Below are 17,127 nucleotides of genomic sequence, written 5' to 3'. Positions count from 1 at the left end.
GAGAAATCGGATACAAACAGACAAAGGAAAGGGCAATGGGGGGCAGGCAAGTATTATCTAGGAGGTTTCCAACCCCACCTTTCACCAAAGGTGGCCGTCCTTAAAAGTGGGATCTTGGCAGACAAAGAGACTTGTCGGGTTCACCGATCTGCAGAAATGCACATTCCTAAAGCTTAGGCTTGGAGTGATCCCCTCTCCTTCAGTTTGTAATATTATAACCTTGGGGTAGAAGAAGAGACAATAGACTAAGACACCACCCTTCAAATATGTGACAACGGGACAGAAATGGCTATATCTTAAAGAGTGACCCCTACCTCGAGCCCTTTGAACTACGTGACCCTGGGCTTGACAACCCCAACTTTATCTAATTCCTATTTAGCTATGGGCTCCCAGAATTCCTCAAGACAGGCTGAAAAACATGAGAGACAAAGAGACTCATAGATTGACAAGCATCCTTGACCACGTAATCTGTCATATCCATAGGCAATTCTTTACTGTTGTGAACCTGGAATTTTGGTATTGGTGAACAGAAAGACGACTGCAGCATTTTCCACTTTCCTCTTTCAAAATCTTTTTCATAAGAATATCACAAATGGGCCCACAGAATCTGAATGTGAGAATTCTGAAAATATCTCAAGTTCTGCATATCTGTGTTGTTTCTTTTTCCTGTCCAGCAGTTACAGAGCAGTAGAGTGGGTGCTGTACTTTACATACTGTTTTGGAAATAAGTCTCATAATATTGGTGGAATTTACTTTTGAGCAAACATGCACAAGATCAGGCTGCATAAAATGATAGGTCTGAAAAGGCATCCATTCCAGGCACTTAGCATTTAAAAACATACTTTCCCCTCGACTGCTGATATAAGCCCATATATATCCCTCATCAGCAACTGAACTCTGAAACTGGGAAGTATGCACACAATTTTCAGCTATTCACTTTCCAGCTTTGCTGCTTGGAAGGATAGATTGTGTTGGGGAAATCTACCCTAACTCATATTTCTGCAGTGTTCGAATTTTGCAATTAGGAATCAATCACTCTTTATCTTATGTAAAATTCATTCTTAGAACTTTTGTAAATAGCTATCTAGTCAAGTACTTACTACCTTGCTACAAGGGCAATGTGCCTAAGCAGGCCACAATGGGATACTTTCTGTTCAAGGGCAAGCTTAGCATGAAAGGGGAGTTAGAACTGTGAGTGCAATTAAGTTAAAGAGTGAACCGAGAGAAATTTTATTGTAGATCAGTGGTTTTAATCTTTAATATGTTACTGTACCCCAAACTACAGGTAAAACATAAAGACAGCACTACAAATAAGGCAACATAATTTTTAAAGCTTTATTTATGAAATAAGCATACAGTACATAGATCACAGGCATCTATTCAATGACCCTGGTGCCTGATGTACACTTGTGAGATTCATGAATATGAGGTTTGATTCCTGTTTGCTTTAAAACCTGGATGATAAATCTAGGATCTTGTTTCCTTTACTTGCTATCAGAAACCACTGCAAGTGTGGAAAAGAGGCATCCTAAAATTCTGAACCCCTCTGTTTGCCCCAAGACTTATAAATGCTCCCAAAGGTTTGTAGTTGGCCCCTTTAAGAATCACCACAACCTAATATTCCTGTTCATATATCAATCTCTAAACTATAATTTTTTTTAACTCAGGCATATGATAATTGAATATTTAGAGTCTTTACTAGTGAAGTCTGTTTTTCCTTTGGAGTGATTTTAGAATAATACAAGAATAATGGAGCAATACGAGTTGTTCACAAAAACCTTGTGGATGAAAAATTTTAAGTCATGTTTGCATGCACAGGAATAATTTTAGAAGTGTTCCCATGAAGAAAATGGCTCTGTTTGCATCTTAGTTAAATTTCATCTCAAAAACATGTGTGAGTTGGACATAAAATGCAATCCCAGATGGAAAAAGTATCTCACGTAAGGATTTTCATTGCCATCCTCCAAATCTTCACAGGTGATAAACTCAGATCTGTGATGGTGTTCTACCTATCTCTATCAATATTACTTAAACCCTGTTGCTCTTCTCATATCAATATTCTGGGGTGTTTGTAACTTGTAGGCCATGAGAAACAAAACTCAATTTTTTTCAGAAATGAATTTTCAGATTTAGATTTTAAAATTCCTTAAATTAGACATACCAGTTTCAAGATTTACACAAATGAAAGATATATTTCTTGTTGCAGTAAATTTTGTGAGGAATTCTAGTGTTGGCCTTATCTAAAAGATTGTGGCCCAGTTCTAGAGTAGATGAAAAGTTGAGATTTGTGTTTTATGGCATTCAGTCATGTTTTTAGAAGGGGCATAAGATAGATCTCTCCCATTATTTTTACTGTGTAACCTATGTAGATTTGGCAGAGTTGACAATCCTACTTAAAGAAGCTTCCTATATTGACATATTTTGGCTTTTACTCTTGACATACTTGATTTTGGAGGTTGGATAGATTTTGGCCTCAAAATAATGTGTTGGGGAAAGCTGGACTTGAGTCTTTTCTTACAGATACAATTTTGGACTACAGTTTGACGCACAATGGTCTGTTTTCAACTGCACATCCCCAAAGAGTTATGGACACGTAGGTTTTTAGAACGGGGCAGTGATCTGATATTTCCCATGGGTGTAGCCCACTGAGTCTTCTGAAATTCTGTTCCTGGGAGTCAGAGGACCTTTTGGAATAGCAAAGAGGCAAAGTGAAGGCTTATAGAGGGGGAAATCAGTGGAGTTTCACAAGCTGGAGTTGTGCTGAAAGCGCTTATGTAAATAGTCTCCTTATCACTGTGACTACATTGGCCTGAGTGGCAATAGATTGCATGACGATAAAAAAACATTCTGCAGTAATAAAAGGGCTCTCATAATTTTACAATGTGGATACAACTGAATGCAGTATTCAAAATAAATATTGAAATTTTTTAGTTGTCTGCCTGATTTAATATCCTTTCACCAGCTGAGATGCTTTAGAGGAAGGTCTGAAGAACAGAAACCTTTCCCACAGATATGTAGATACTGGATGTGACATCATTTGTCCTTAGAGAGGCACCCTTTAACTGTTATCATTTGAGACTAGCTAGATCTCTCTCAGATGACAGAGCAATTTCCTTTTTCTTTTTTCTTAAAAATAGTTACAGTAACACTGGTTGTTCCTGTTTTCTTTATAAACAGTTTTTTTCTTAAATCCAACTAAAGTCAGCGAGCGTTACAACTTAAGTTATGTTCAGAGTATTTAAGCAGCACTCATTGTACTTCTGGATAAGGAAAAGGCATGGGCTCTACTGAGAATCTGCACATATAATCATAAGCACATCATATTAAATGAGAGCAAAGAGTTTGATCCAACTTGCTTTTCTGCTGGTGAAAAAGGAAGGCAGGAGTCTTCTGAACGCTGAAAGGCTATGCGAGTAATCATGAGGCCTGTATGGTCAAAAGCTGTGTGGGACAGGAGCTGTAATAAGGAGGGGAGTTGGGTGAGCTTGAGCCAAAAAGTTGGTGCGATCCAACTCAATGTGTTTCAACAGATGTAAGGAAAAATGAAAAGGTTACAGTAGACTGATGATATAGTTACTGTACATGACCTAAGAGAAAATGATACATATTTTGTATCATGGATGTTACCAGGAATCTCAAGATAAAATTCTAGTTCCCAGTAGGATCTACGATATTACACAAGTAATTGTGTATTATTTGGAAAAAGATCTGTGTGAAGAAATATCTTTTAAGAGGGTAAAAAATGCTTAAATTAACTAAAATTATGTTAATTCCAAGATCTTTTTTCCCTCTCTTCCCCTCTAATTACTAGCCAGTTCAAGATTATATGTTAATCAGTCCTTGCTATTCTCTTTTAGCAAATGTAAGTGCAAGGGCGTCTATCTAAGATATGTTTCCCAACTATATTTCTAAAACAATTTTTTAATGAAAGATTTTCAAGAATACAAAAGAACAGTATAATATTACAAAATAAATTTCTAACAAAAAAAAAGAATGAGCCTAAGCATGTCTACTTGGAAGTGAGTCCCATTTTATTCAATGGGACCTACTCCCAGGAAAGTGTTCTTAGGATAGTACTATATAGGTATTTAACACCAAGTGCAGAGGAAAACACCAAGTTCAGAGGAAAACAAAACAGTCATTTAAGAAAATTAAATCTTCATATCTCTATTACAACTCAAAAATTCACTGACCATAAAATTAATAAGGTATAGTTCTGTTTTAGCAAAGTTAAATAGATATATTGAGGTTCTCCAAGTAAACTGTTCAGGATCAGGAATAGCTCACTTTTCAAAAAATGTCGCACTTTTAAGAGCCATTGCTACCTTGTGAATTGCCTGGGAATTTTCTGTAGTTGAGCTTTGAAGATTTTTTCTGCAAAAAAATAAATCCCCTAAAAATGTTCTGTATTTGTAGATTGGAATTTGATTGTCAGAACAGTTTAACAAGGCAGAATAGAAATTCATGCAACAATTTGTGATTCTAACTTTATTATCAAATAAATTATATAAGACTTCAGAATGGATTAAGATATTATTTCTCAGTTTAGAACAGTTTTCATTTTGATTTCAGAGATTTTTCAGGTTGTAGAATTGCAGTACATTATTTAGTTGGCCAGTTCAAACAACTTTTTTAACAATTTTTTCCTTTGGTCCTAAAATTTGTATTTACTCCCCCCCTTATTTATTATGCAGTGTTTATTACTGTAAAACCTTACCAAACTATGAATCTATGCTGATAAAATTGAGATGGAAGGCTGCAGAATAAAAGGTTTAGAAAAATCTGTAACATATTTACTTTGTTCATAACAAGTCTTCTTGTTTTACCCCTTTGGTTACAGTCCTAAACCAAGTTATACCATTTAAGGTCCATTGAAGTTAGTGGGCTTAGAATGGTATAATCCGTTTAGGATTGCACAGTAAATGACTTTCCTTTCTGCTGATCTCTTTGCCCTTGTCCTGACTTCTTGGCTAGTCTCCCACATACATTTGTCCTCCTTTACAGGAGCTTACAGTGTACCCCTGCTCTTTCCCCTTCCTTACAGCCACAAAGGGTCACATTTCAGAGACTTTATCATATTTACAACAGTTTTTGTTAGCCTCATCCTTCAGGTAATCTGGACAGTATATGTCTATGAAAAATCAAGGAAATGATTGTGTAGAAAAAATACTATGGAAGGGAAGATGATTTTAGCTGATTTCCTCCTCCTCCAACTCCCCTCTTATCCTGACAGTGGGATCTCTTGTCCTCTAGGAGCAGCTTTCCATCTGTGGAAATTTACTAATGTAGGTCCCAAGCCTATATTCTGAAAGTCTGGGGGTAAAAGAAAGAACACACACAAACTGTACAAGTAAATCAGGGCACTTGGATTCCGTGAACTTCCCAACTTCAGCACTTCTCTGTCATCACTATGGCTACTTGTCAGGTCTTGGGCCATGGCCATCATGTGCCAGTGTCCAACTTGTATGAGGTGCTTCCCCTTGGCTTCAGGTGAAGGGAGATGGGGATTAAGCAGCACCCTATTCCACCTCCGCTTCCCTACCTCTACTCCCCTCTGAGTTGGGAGTCAGAGCTCGTTATCTTCCTTGGCTGCTTCTCTCAAGCCTTATTAGCCATGCTTGGGGCATGCCCAGAAACATCTTACTAGCTAGAAGTCCTATGGAGCCTGGCTACACTTCTGAGAGACCAATGGCAGCCTTGTAGCAGTCTTTTTTCTGGTTGCTACCCTGTCCTGACAGCTGATTGTTAAAGGGCATGCTGTCATTGACTGGCCAACTTTTAAAGGGCCAGTTACTGTCATTTAGAACATGCATTTGTGGCTCTGCTATGCCTAGTGGTCACTGTTTATTTATTATTTCATATTTATATCCCGCTCTACCTGCAAGCGGGCTCAGGGCAGCTAACAACATTTAAAAACAATTTAAAACATTACATCTGTATAAATATTAAATATTAAAACCCCATTTAAACAGCAACATTTTGTATTGTGCGGCGGCAGCATCAGGAAGACATAATATTTTGCATGCATACTGTGGTGGACAGCTGTGTTTGGCAACTGTGAGTGTCAAAGAGAAGGGGCGGGGTCTAGAGTTGTCCCTGCCATCCTCCAAAACAGACTGTGAAAAAGTTTTATTTAGACTATATACGGTTGTGATATTTTCTGAGGTTTCTTCACTACCAGAAGTTTAAAATTGGATCCTTAGAAATCAGACCCAAAGAACTTGATGAGACCAAAGATTGTATCATGCACTCATCTGTCAAAAACTATCCAGTCATCAGCATTCTGTAGGTTAGTCAGCCTAGCAGACAGTATATCACGGGGAGTTCCTGTAGGGCAAAGTCCCAACTATACAATAAGTTATAGTGGGCAAATTGAGGGTACTTTTCCTCACTGTACCATTTATCCAACCTGGAGTGGACACTGGGAGCTGCTTTTTGCCCCACTGAGGAAACTTAGCATGTAGCCCACCTGTTTGGAAAAAGGGTATGGAGGGGGCTTGAGCTTCCTCATGTGATGTGAATTGGGCTGGATGTGAATTGGGCCCGAAGCACAGTACTCTGAGAATATGTCTGTTGACCCAACCTGGGGCTAAACCCAGGAAAACTAGGTAGGCCCAAATTCCAGATGATTTAAGCCAGACAATAGCTGAATGATTAAATACCCGAGATTTTAAGCAATATTTTGGCCATCATTCCTTTCTGTTGCTTAAGACAACTGGATTTCCATGTATCTGTTTACCTGGTTTAAAGGTGATATATAGCACTTTCATGAGAGGACTAAATGCATAAATAGTAACTGTGTGGGAGAAACCCACTTATCCTTAAAATAGCAGATGAATCCACAGTAAAATTATTCTGCTCTAGAACAGCCATAGATAAACACTATTGTTGAAGCATCACCTCCATCTGTCGTCTTTTGGCGTATATCCAAGAGAGAGAGTCTAATAAAATGTATAACTGTATTGCATTTTTGTCAGCATCATTAGCACTGACAGCGCTATTTGCCTTGAGTGCAATCTCAAGCAGAAAAACTTAACCTCCACATTAAAACAACTCCATCTAGTAACTTTGTACAAAAGTAAATTCAGTCTGAAAGTAGGATTCCAATTAATCATTTTATCAACACTTCAGTTTACAAGATTAGTTAATCTGCAAATATCCAGTTGACCCTAGGCCTGTTACCACCCTGCTGGCAGCACTTCACTTGTTTTTCTGCAACTAGGAATTTATCATAAACTTTGTAAACCCTGCTTTATAGTTGCAATGCTGATCAATCAAGCAGTAGTTTTGAGCTGAGGTTAAATTTTGTCTTATATGAGTCACAAAGTGCATTTGTGTATTTTGTGGCCTGTTTTTAAATTGTATTGTGGTGTCATTTACACAAATCTTAATATATAGTTGAGTAAGCGTATTTCAGACAACTCACTTTATACCCTGGTGCACCACCAGAGGGCGCTGCCATGGAGGGAAGCCTAGGCAAGGCACCATGTCCCTCCAGAAAATGTGCCATGGTGGGAAGCCCAAGTGGGGAGCAGGTTGGGAGCAGGTGGCAATGTCCACCTCCCACCTTCACCCAGCTGGTATTAGGAGTAAGGCAGGTGGCAATGCCTACCACCCAACTTGCCCAACTGATATTAGGAGTGGAGCAGGTAGCAGTGATCACTCTCTGCCTTCACCCAGCTGGTATTAGGAGCAGAGCAGGTGGCAATGCACACTCCCACCTTAACACAGCTGGTATGAGGAGCAGAGCAGGTGGCAATGCCCACCCCCACCTTAACCCAGCTGGTATTAGGATTGGAGCAGGTATCAATGCCCTCTTCCCACCTTAATCCAGTTGGTATTATGAGCAGAGCAGGGGGCAATGCATGACCCCACTTTGAACCAGTTGGGATCAGGAGCGGAGTGGTTGGCTGTGCCCGCCTCCCATCTTAAACCAGCTGGTATTAGGAGCAGAGAAGGTGGCAATGCCCACCCCCTTTCAGCCAGCTGGGATCAGGACCGGAGCAGGTGGCAATGCCTGCCCCCCACTTTACCTCAGGTGGTATTAGGATTGGAGAAGGTGGCAACACCCTCCCCTGCCTTAACCCAATTAGTATTAGTGGCGGAGAAGGTGGCAATGCCCACCCCCACCTTATCCCAGCTGGAATAAGAAGCGGAGCAGGTGGCAATATCCATTCCCCGCCTTAACCCAGCTGGTATTAGGAGAAGAACAGATGGCAATACCCACCTCCTGCCTTAACCCAGCTAGTATTAGGAGTGGAGCAGGTAGCAATGCCCACCACCCGCCTTAACCCAGTTGGTATTAAGAGCGGAGCAGGTGGAATTTCCCCTCCCATCATACCATCTATTATTAGGAGCAGAGCAGGTGGCAATGCCACCCCGACCTTAACCCAGCTGGTATTAGGTGCGGAGAACTTGGCAATGCCCCCCCTTCATCCAGCTGGGATCAGAGGCTGAGCAGGTGGCTTTGCCCACTCACTGCCTTAACCCAGCAGGTATTAGGAGCAGAGCAGGTGGAAATGCCCACCCCCACGCACACACCTTGACCCAGCTTGGATCAGGAGCAGAGCAGGTGACAGTAGCTACCCCGCTTCATCCAGCTGGGATCAGGAGCAGATCAGATGGCAATGCCCACTCCTCTTCACCCGACTAGGAACTGAAGTGGAGCAGGTGGCAGTGCCTGACCCTGCCTTAACCCAGCTGGTATTAGGAGCAGAGCAGGAGGCAATGCCCTTGCCCCGCCTTAACACAGCTGTTATTTGGAGCAGAGCAGATGGCAATGCCACCCCCGGCGTTAACCCAGCTGGTACTCGGAGCTGAGCAGGTGGAATTTCCCCTCCCACCTTAACACAGCTGTTATTCAGAGCAGAGCAGGTGGCAATGCCCTCCCCTGCCTTAATCCAGCTGGTATTAGGAGCGGAGCACTTGGCAATTCCCACCCCCCATTCACACAGCTAGGGTCAGAAGTAACAATATCAGCAAAAGAGGCACCTCTGGAAACTAAATCCACACAGTCCTCACAAGGGTTTCTGAAAACAATCAATAGAAAATTCAATGCACACTCATAAATAGAATAATGAATAACAATTCATACAAATTCTTATAATATAGAATCACTCAATGAATAGGTAAATGAGTCATAAATACAAAATACAAAACCAATAGTGACTCTATACAAAAGCCAAACCATCAGTACGGGTATACAGATTCTCATAAGTGCAATTCATGGACTGTATAACTCTACAAGTATCCAACAGTGTGTATAAAGTCTTATTTAATTTCAGTCCTGAAAAGTCTGCTCATATAGACAGAATACTGCGGTACGTGTAGGTGATGATCCAATGAAGTAGACAATTAATGGGAGACCCCGCTCAAGCCTCTGACGGAATGTCACAGATGTAAAACGCGGTTGAGTCCCATAATAGTGTAGTTTCTGTTGATTTCTGTATCTTTAGGTGGAGGAGTACAGACGAAGCGGGACCCGAGGGGAGAGGCCCCTCCTCCTGTTCGCCCAACAAGCAGCCGACGAAAATAAATGAGCTTCTTTCACAGATGATATCTTCCTCAGGGGCCACCTTGTGTCCACCCATACAATAAATTCAAGTTGTCCACTCATCCAAATAAATCAATTTCAGGTGCTCTCCGTTCTGTGCATGCCACGGTCTCAGTGATTCATTATTCTATTTATGAGTGTGCATTGAATTTTCTATTGATTGTTTTCGGAAACCCTTGTGAGGACAAGGTCAGAAGTAAAGCAGGTGTCTTTGCCCACCCACTCTCTTAACCCAGCAAGTATTAGGAGCAGAGCAGGTGGCAATGCCCATCCCCCAACTCAACCCAGATGGGATCAGAAGCAGAACAGCTGACAATACCCACCCCCCCCTTAACCCAGCTGGGATCAGGTGGAGATCAGATGGCATGCCTGCCCTCCTTCTCCCCACTGGGATCAGGAGTGGAGCAGGTGGCAATGCCCATCCCCCATCTTAACCCAGCTGGTATTAGTGGCGGAGCAGGTGGCAATGCCCACCCGTGCCATCACCCATTTGGGATCAGGAGTGAAGTAGATGGCAATGCCCATCCCCCACCTTAACCCAGCTGGTATTCAGAGTGAAGCAGGTGGCAATGCCCTCCTCTGCCTTAACCCAGCTGGTATTAATGGCAGAGCTGGTGGCAATGCCCACTTTGTGCTTTTGCCTGGCTGTGATCAGGTGCAGAGCAGGAGGCAATGCCCTTCTTCCCTTCAACCAGATGGGATAAGGAGCAGAGCAGGTGGCAATGCCCACCCTCTTTAACCTACCAGAATAAGCCACTGAGCAGGCAGCAATGCTCACCCTGTCTCCACTCTGCCTGAGTCAGGAGCCAAGCTGCAGCAATGCCTGCCCCCTCTTCAACCTGCTGGAATCAGGAGCAGAACAGGTGGCAATGCCTGCCCCCCCTTCACCCAGCTGGGATCAGGAGCAGAGCAGGTAATAAAGCCCACCGCCCACCTTCACCTGTCAGTATCAGGCAATGCCTGTTCCCCCCTTCACCCAGCAGGGTAAAGGTGGCAATATCCACTCCCCTTCACCCATTTGGGATCAGGCTCGGAGCAGGTGGCAATGCCTACCCTCCCTTCACCCAGCCGTAGTCAGGAGCAGAACAGGAGGCAATGCCCCCCTTTACCCGACATGTATCAGGAATGGCGCAGGTAGCAAAGCCCACCCACCACCCCTTCACATGGCTGAGATTACGCAGATCAGGCATGGTGCAGATGACAGTGCCCGCCCACCCCTCTTTCTCCATCTGGAATCAGTGATGGAGGAGGAGCAAATGCCTGCCTGCCCTCCCCTTTCTAGAGCCCGTATTTTTTTTCCTACAATGGGCTTTGTTGCTAGTATGGGTATAAATTATATGTGTCCCTTTCTCACTCATTCTGCTACCTTTCTTCCCTTCATTTAACCTTTTTCATTTGGTTAAAAAAAATTGTTCCTTAAAAATTGCTATCAATGAGGATGAAGACTTTTATGGACTATATAAAATGAATGGAAAAATTTGCAAATAAGTGGCTGATCTGCAGAACACATTGAAGAAATATATTAGATTGTATGTTGCAATGTATTCGCGATATATAATATGAATTTCTTTTTCCCATCCCCTTTATTCTGTACCCCTTATCTTTTAGTAAAAAAATAAAAATTAAAAAACAATTAGTATCAATGAAAATTATAAATAAAAACAATTAAACAGTAAAATTAAAACAATAGCAATCGAACTATAGAATGCAGATATCACAAGATATTGTATGGTAAGCTGCTTTGTGTCCTCCTTGGGGAGACAGTAGGATATAAATTATTAAATAAATGAATAGTACCAGGTTTAGACATTAAAACCCAAGTGAATAGGATGGACTTCATTTGGTAAAGAGCAGGTACATCAATGGCTACCAGCTATGATAACTAAAGGGAACCTTCATGTGTTGAGGCTCTAAACCTCTGAAAAGCAGTGCTAGGAGGCATCACAAAGGAAATGGCTTTGGCCTTTTATGTTCTGTTTGTTGGCCTTCTAGGGCAACTGGTTGGTTACTGTGTGAGACAGGCTGCTGGGCTGGAGGGACCACTGGTCTGATCCAGTGGTCTTACATTCTTATGGTACCTTCTTATGGTACCTTATGTACCTTACATTCTTATGGTACCTAAAGGATGATAACGTACATGCCAAGCAAATATGAGTAGGAAGAGAGTTTCACAGTTGGAGCTTCACTGTACTTTTCTTCATTTTATCCATTGAACTTCTGGAGCTGGGGCATACAGTAAAGAAAGGAGGTGTTTTTTTTTTATCGCGCACTGCTTGACTATTGTTTGCCACCCTGGACATTTTTTTAAAAGGCTGAGGTATGAATATCTTATATAAGAAATAAAATCTTTGTAAGTTCTTACGTAAATAAGTGGTCATTAAGATACCCTGGTCCCAAATAATTTGTTATAATAATTAGAAAAATATGAAAAGCTATACTTTAATTTTAGAACAATAATGCTAGAAATACTACAGATTTAAGTCAGAATTAGCAGAGCTACTACTTTTGTATGGCAAAAGGAAAGCTATGATATTGTGAGTCTAGTGTTCAATTTTAGTGTTCCATTTTAATTGATTAAATCTAAACATTTAAAAGCTACTGAACTTGCTGAAGTGGTAATGGAAGTATTGTGGAGTAATTTTTTAAGAAAGGCAGGATAAAAATATGATTGATAATTTGAAAATTTAAAAATATATATGATTTCCAGTATTCAAGTAAAATGAAATTGCTTTGGTTATTCTTCAGATTTACCACATAGTATAAGGGAAACTCTTATTGGCTGCAGTCTTATATTCTTATACTAAAACACTGGTCCCATCTGCCTCCATATGACTTCCAGCTGGCATGAGCCTGTACCATTGTGAGAAACTCCAGGGATGTTTTGTGGTGATTTTTGCCCCTTTTGTTTAATCCTGAAAACTGCAATGGACAGTGCCTCTGATGTGAAGGTAGGTTGTTGGATCAGTCTCTGCCTGTTCATGGCCATTCAGTATGTGAGGATCCCTAACTAAAGAATAACCCTGAATATGTCAGGATCATAAGGCTGAATTTTCAAAAGGGCTTTTTCAGCTGATTGTTTTGCAGGATGTGATTATAGCCAATTTTTCTGTTTGGTTTAAATTTATTTGTGTGTTTATAATGCTTGAATTTTTATTGTAAGCTGCCTTGAGTCCATTGTAGGAGAAAGATAGATTAAAAGAGAAAGAACAGCATTTTCTCCAGTATGAGCCGTATCGCCAGTGGATGTTACTGCTTTGGTAGTTACGAGGCCAGTTCTTAGAGTAAGAGTTTCACAATGCTAATTGTGCAGGAACTGGTCCTATACTCTATGGCTTTGCACTATGAAGAATTGAGTTTTCAAAAAAGCAAAATTGCCAGATAGTGACAGGGAACTCTTGTACTGTTTCTTTGGCAGTTTCACTTTGAAGATTTTACTGAGTTTTTTTTGTTGTAATAGGACATAGTCTGAACAAGGCACTCTTGGAGTGCTCTCTGTACCTCCAAAATATGCCTTGTGCCATTGCAGCCTTTAAGAGAGAGCCCTCTTGGCACTGCCTTTCCATCGAAACTAGGGCCCTGCGGGACTTTTTACAGTTCTTCAGGGCCTGTAAGATGGAGATGATTCGCCAGGCCAGTGGTTGTGACTAAGGCCTGGGTGAACTGTCTGACTTTCCCGCCCCCCACTGTGATCTCTGGTACACCTGTTATTAACATCATATATCATCTGCCTGCCCTACCTCATAACATCTCGAGTGATGGGGTGTATTGTGAACATTGATAGCCATCTTGGGTAACCTGGTTTTAACTTGGTAATGTGACTGTTTTTAATTCTGTGTATTGTAGTTTGAATTGTTTTATTGTTAACTATATTGTTGTAACCAGCCCTGAGCCCGCTTGTGGGTAGGATGAGTAAAAATCAAATAAGTTACATTAAATTGGATATAGAACATAAGCGCACTGCTGGATCAGACCAATGGGCCATCTAGTCCAGCATCCCTTACTATATTATCTCTTGCAAGTTGAAACAAAAAGAGCATGCTAAGAAATTATTTTTGTGGCTGCCTAAAAACTGTGTTGCTTTCTTGTCTGTGTTGCTTGTCTTGATTCTTGCCAGATATCAAGCTGGAGTATTTCCTGAATAAGTACTGTAGGTCTTTGGTTTACAAGGTCTGGGAGTAAGACTCATTTAATAGATCTGAGTAGATCTGCTGAGAATGGTGCTATTAAAGACTGACTTTAGTGCCTTGACTCAAAAAGTATGTGGTAATATTTTTATAGTCCCTATTTTAGTTTGTTGATATTTTATTGGGTATTTTCTCGTGCTGGTGTTATAAATGTTGTCATCAGTCCCAAGTTTCTGAGATAGGGTAGATCAGAAGAAGTACAAAATAATTATATTTAATTCTCAGCATTGCCCTAAATGTGGATGGATCTTTAAATCAACAGGTTAGGGCCACAACAGACAGAGATGTCTACAAACCTGAAAAAAGCCACAGATTTGCAGAAAAATCTGAATCTTAAAAAAAGAAAAGAAAAAAAGAAAACATTAAAAGGTTCATCCTCCAAATAATAGAAGCAGAGTCCATAGCTTTAAGAAATGAATGCCCTTTGTTTGTTTGTTTTCAAATAGTATTTTATTTGGATTTTTGAATTCGAATAACAGCAGTAACTACAACAGCAATAAACATCAACAGGTATTTAACAAACAAATAAAATACACACACAATAAGTAGAAGTGTAAGGGGAGATGAGAGTTGACATCACATCTCTTATTCGCAGTACCCCTACCCATGCATAATGAATGCCCTTTGTGATCTCAGTGGACATTTTGAGAATTGCTAGGCAACTACAACAATATTGTCTCCCTTCAGGCATTTCTTTCTGCCAGTAAAAGGCAGCAGGAGGGGGCAGGGCCATTTCTAGAGCTGTTTTGGCCTCTCAGATGACCTCTGCTCCCCCCCCCCAAGGGAGAACTCATTAGGGTGAGCTGAGCAGTAGCTGCTGGGCAACTTCATATTTGTGTGTCAACTTGTGTGACTCACCCAGGCCCAGCAGTGGCAACTGGATGACTTGATAATGTGCTACTTGCATGGGCCTAGCATCAGCCACCACACAAATTGTGTGACTTGACTGGGTGGAGCTGTGGCCACCACATAACTTGCCTGAGTGACCTGCTATTGTACAGATTTTTCAGCTTGGCTGGACTTTTTCCAAGGACAGGCTGCCAGGGGAAGGGAAGGTGGGAAAGCTGAGAGCCAGTGTTTTCGTGGTTAGAGTGTCAGTCTGGGATCTGGGAATCTGTGAGTCTCCATTCTACTGTGAAAGCATGTGGGGTAACCTTGGGCCAGCCACTTTCTCTCAGGCTAATTCGCCTCATAGGTGTTTTAAGGGTAAAGTGGAGGAGAGGAGAATGATGCAAGCTGCGTTGGGTTCCCATTGGGGAGAAAGTTGAAGTATAAATAAAATATATATCAAAAGAAGCTAAAAACTGGAGGAGCAGATAAAAGAGATTGGTTGATGGGTGGGAAAGAGAAAAGGTAGCAGTGAAAGGGGACAGAATATTGGGGCTATGAGGAAGTGTAAAACAGGAAATATGTGGGGAAGAGGATACAAGGGAAAATAAGATATTGTCCCCACAAATCCTTGCAGATTCTTTGCTTGTACATTAATAATAATTGCATAGACCTGCTAAAAGATTTTTTTAATTCATTACCTGTCCCACAAATCATTTGTAACAATAATAAATCATTACACTTCATTGCAATTGTTTCTTCCTATTAGACTTACTTTAGGAAGGTGATCTATGATGCTAGTATGCTTTAATTCACTTAGTGTTGTAGGAATCAATAGGACCAAATCAATTTAAAATCTAATAGTTTAATGTGGATGTATATTGGCTATAAAACCAAATATAAATTTATTAGTTTTTGTACCTTTTGGTACCTTATTGGTATTGTACCTTTTGATGTAGTTCTTTAAGTAAAATAAAATACTAATATATTTAATTCTCAACATGACCAGATATGTGGATACTTAAATCTGAAGCCTGGAGTAATTGGGTTCTTTCTGCTCTGTTTTTCTCAACTTTCAGTAGGAAGCATTTGAATCTTGAATTACATTTATATAGAACTTCAGAAGTAGCCTTGAGAAGGTAATGGGGTGGATAGGGGGTCAACAAACTGAATCTCAGTCCAGACAAGATTGAGGAACTTTTGATGAATGACAATATCACTTGAAGACTGAGGAGTCAGCTTGTCCTGGAGCGAGTTGAATTCCCCCTGAAGAACAGATTTGTAGCATATGGATATTGCTAAATCCTGGTTTAGAGGTTAGAAGTTCAAGACTCCTCAGTAGCACGTAGCACCTTTTGTCAACTTAAGCTGATAAGGCAGCTATGGTCATTCCTCAAAAAGCATAATTTGGTCGAGGTGATCTTTGATCCGATCACATCCAAGTTAGATTGCTGTAATGTGCTCTGTGTGGGGCTGCCTTTGAAAACTGGAAAATTTAGTTGGTCTAGAATATGTCAGTTATGTTGTTGTCAGAGGCTGGCTGGCTTTCACCTGTGCTGAAAGATCTGCCCTGGCTGCTTATTTATTTTGAGGCACAATTCGGATAGCTGGTTCTTACTTTTATCAAATACTACTCTCTGTGCCTCCACCTGCAGAGGTAAGGCAGGTGACAACCACCGACAGGACTTTTTTGGTAGTGGTGCCTCCTTTTTGGAACTCCCTCTCCCTTGAGGTTCCCTTAGCATCTCCCTTACTTTCCTGTAGGTACCATGCCAAAACATTTTTCTTCACACAGATTTTTAACTAAGGGGATCTATCTTTATTAACTGTTTTATGGTGTGATCCTAGCCTGGATGTTTTATCAATATCATTTTAGACTACTCTACTTGGTTTATGTCCTTTATGCCCTGGCTTGTGTTTATAGGTTTGGTTTTATTTATTTATTATCATGTTTTTAATGATTTGTTTGTATGTATTTATTTGGCTTGTTTGTATTGTATTGGTGTTGTTTTATTTTAATTGTGAGCTGCCTCAAATGGATTTTGTAAATAAATAATAAAATGCGTTCTTTTAATTAATTTTATTTTTATTAGTGGCAAATTAAATAATTGCATTACAAGACAGAACCTTTATTGGCATAACCGTAACAGTGTCGAAAACAAGTGGAGCCTGTTTGTTAAACATTCTAAACACACTTCTCCTCTTGTATACACGGTAAAGGAAGTTTGCCACCATTTCAGTGACTTCAACCTTGGTTGAGAATTGCATTATAAAATGAAGTTTGTATGAAGAAGAAATCAAAGTATTTAATTTATGACTAGCTTACTAAGAGTACTGTATAATAATACTAAAATTATGGATGGATTGATATAGTTATGGAAATAAGTTTCATTGGTATCTGTGGTGTGCTGTAGAGGTTAGAGTTTCCGACTAGGATTTGGGAAACCTAGGTTTGAATGCCCACTGTGCCATAGACGTTCGCTGGGTGACCTTGGATCAATGACACACTCTCAGCCAAACCACTTCACAGGGTTGTAGTGAGGATGAAATGAAGGAGAGGAG

The 17,127-nt window shown here is 40.6% G+C and overlaps 1 protein-coding gene across 5 annotated transcripts in view; it reads left to right on the top strand.

Annotated features, from left to right (window-relative positions):
* Nucleotides 1-17,127, top strand: part of ZNF148 (zinc finger protein 148) — a 64,207-nt gene that overhangs the window by 547 nt on the left and 46,533 nt on the right. The gene's annotated exons all lie outside the window — the stretch shown is intronic.

Source organism: Eublepharis macularius, chromosome 2 (genome assembly GCF_028583425.1).
Source record: "Eublepharis macularius isolate TG4126 chromosome 2, MPM_Emac_v1.0, whole genome shotgun sequence".
NCBI lineage: Eukaryota > Metazoa > Chordata > Lepidosauria > Squamata > Eublepharidae > Eublepharis > Eublepharis macularius.
Note: the sequence above shows the minus strand (reverse complement) of the source record. Positions and strands in the feature narration are given on the sequence as shown.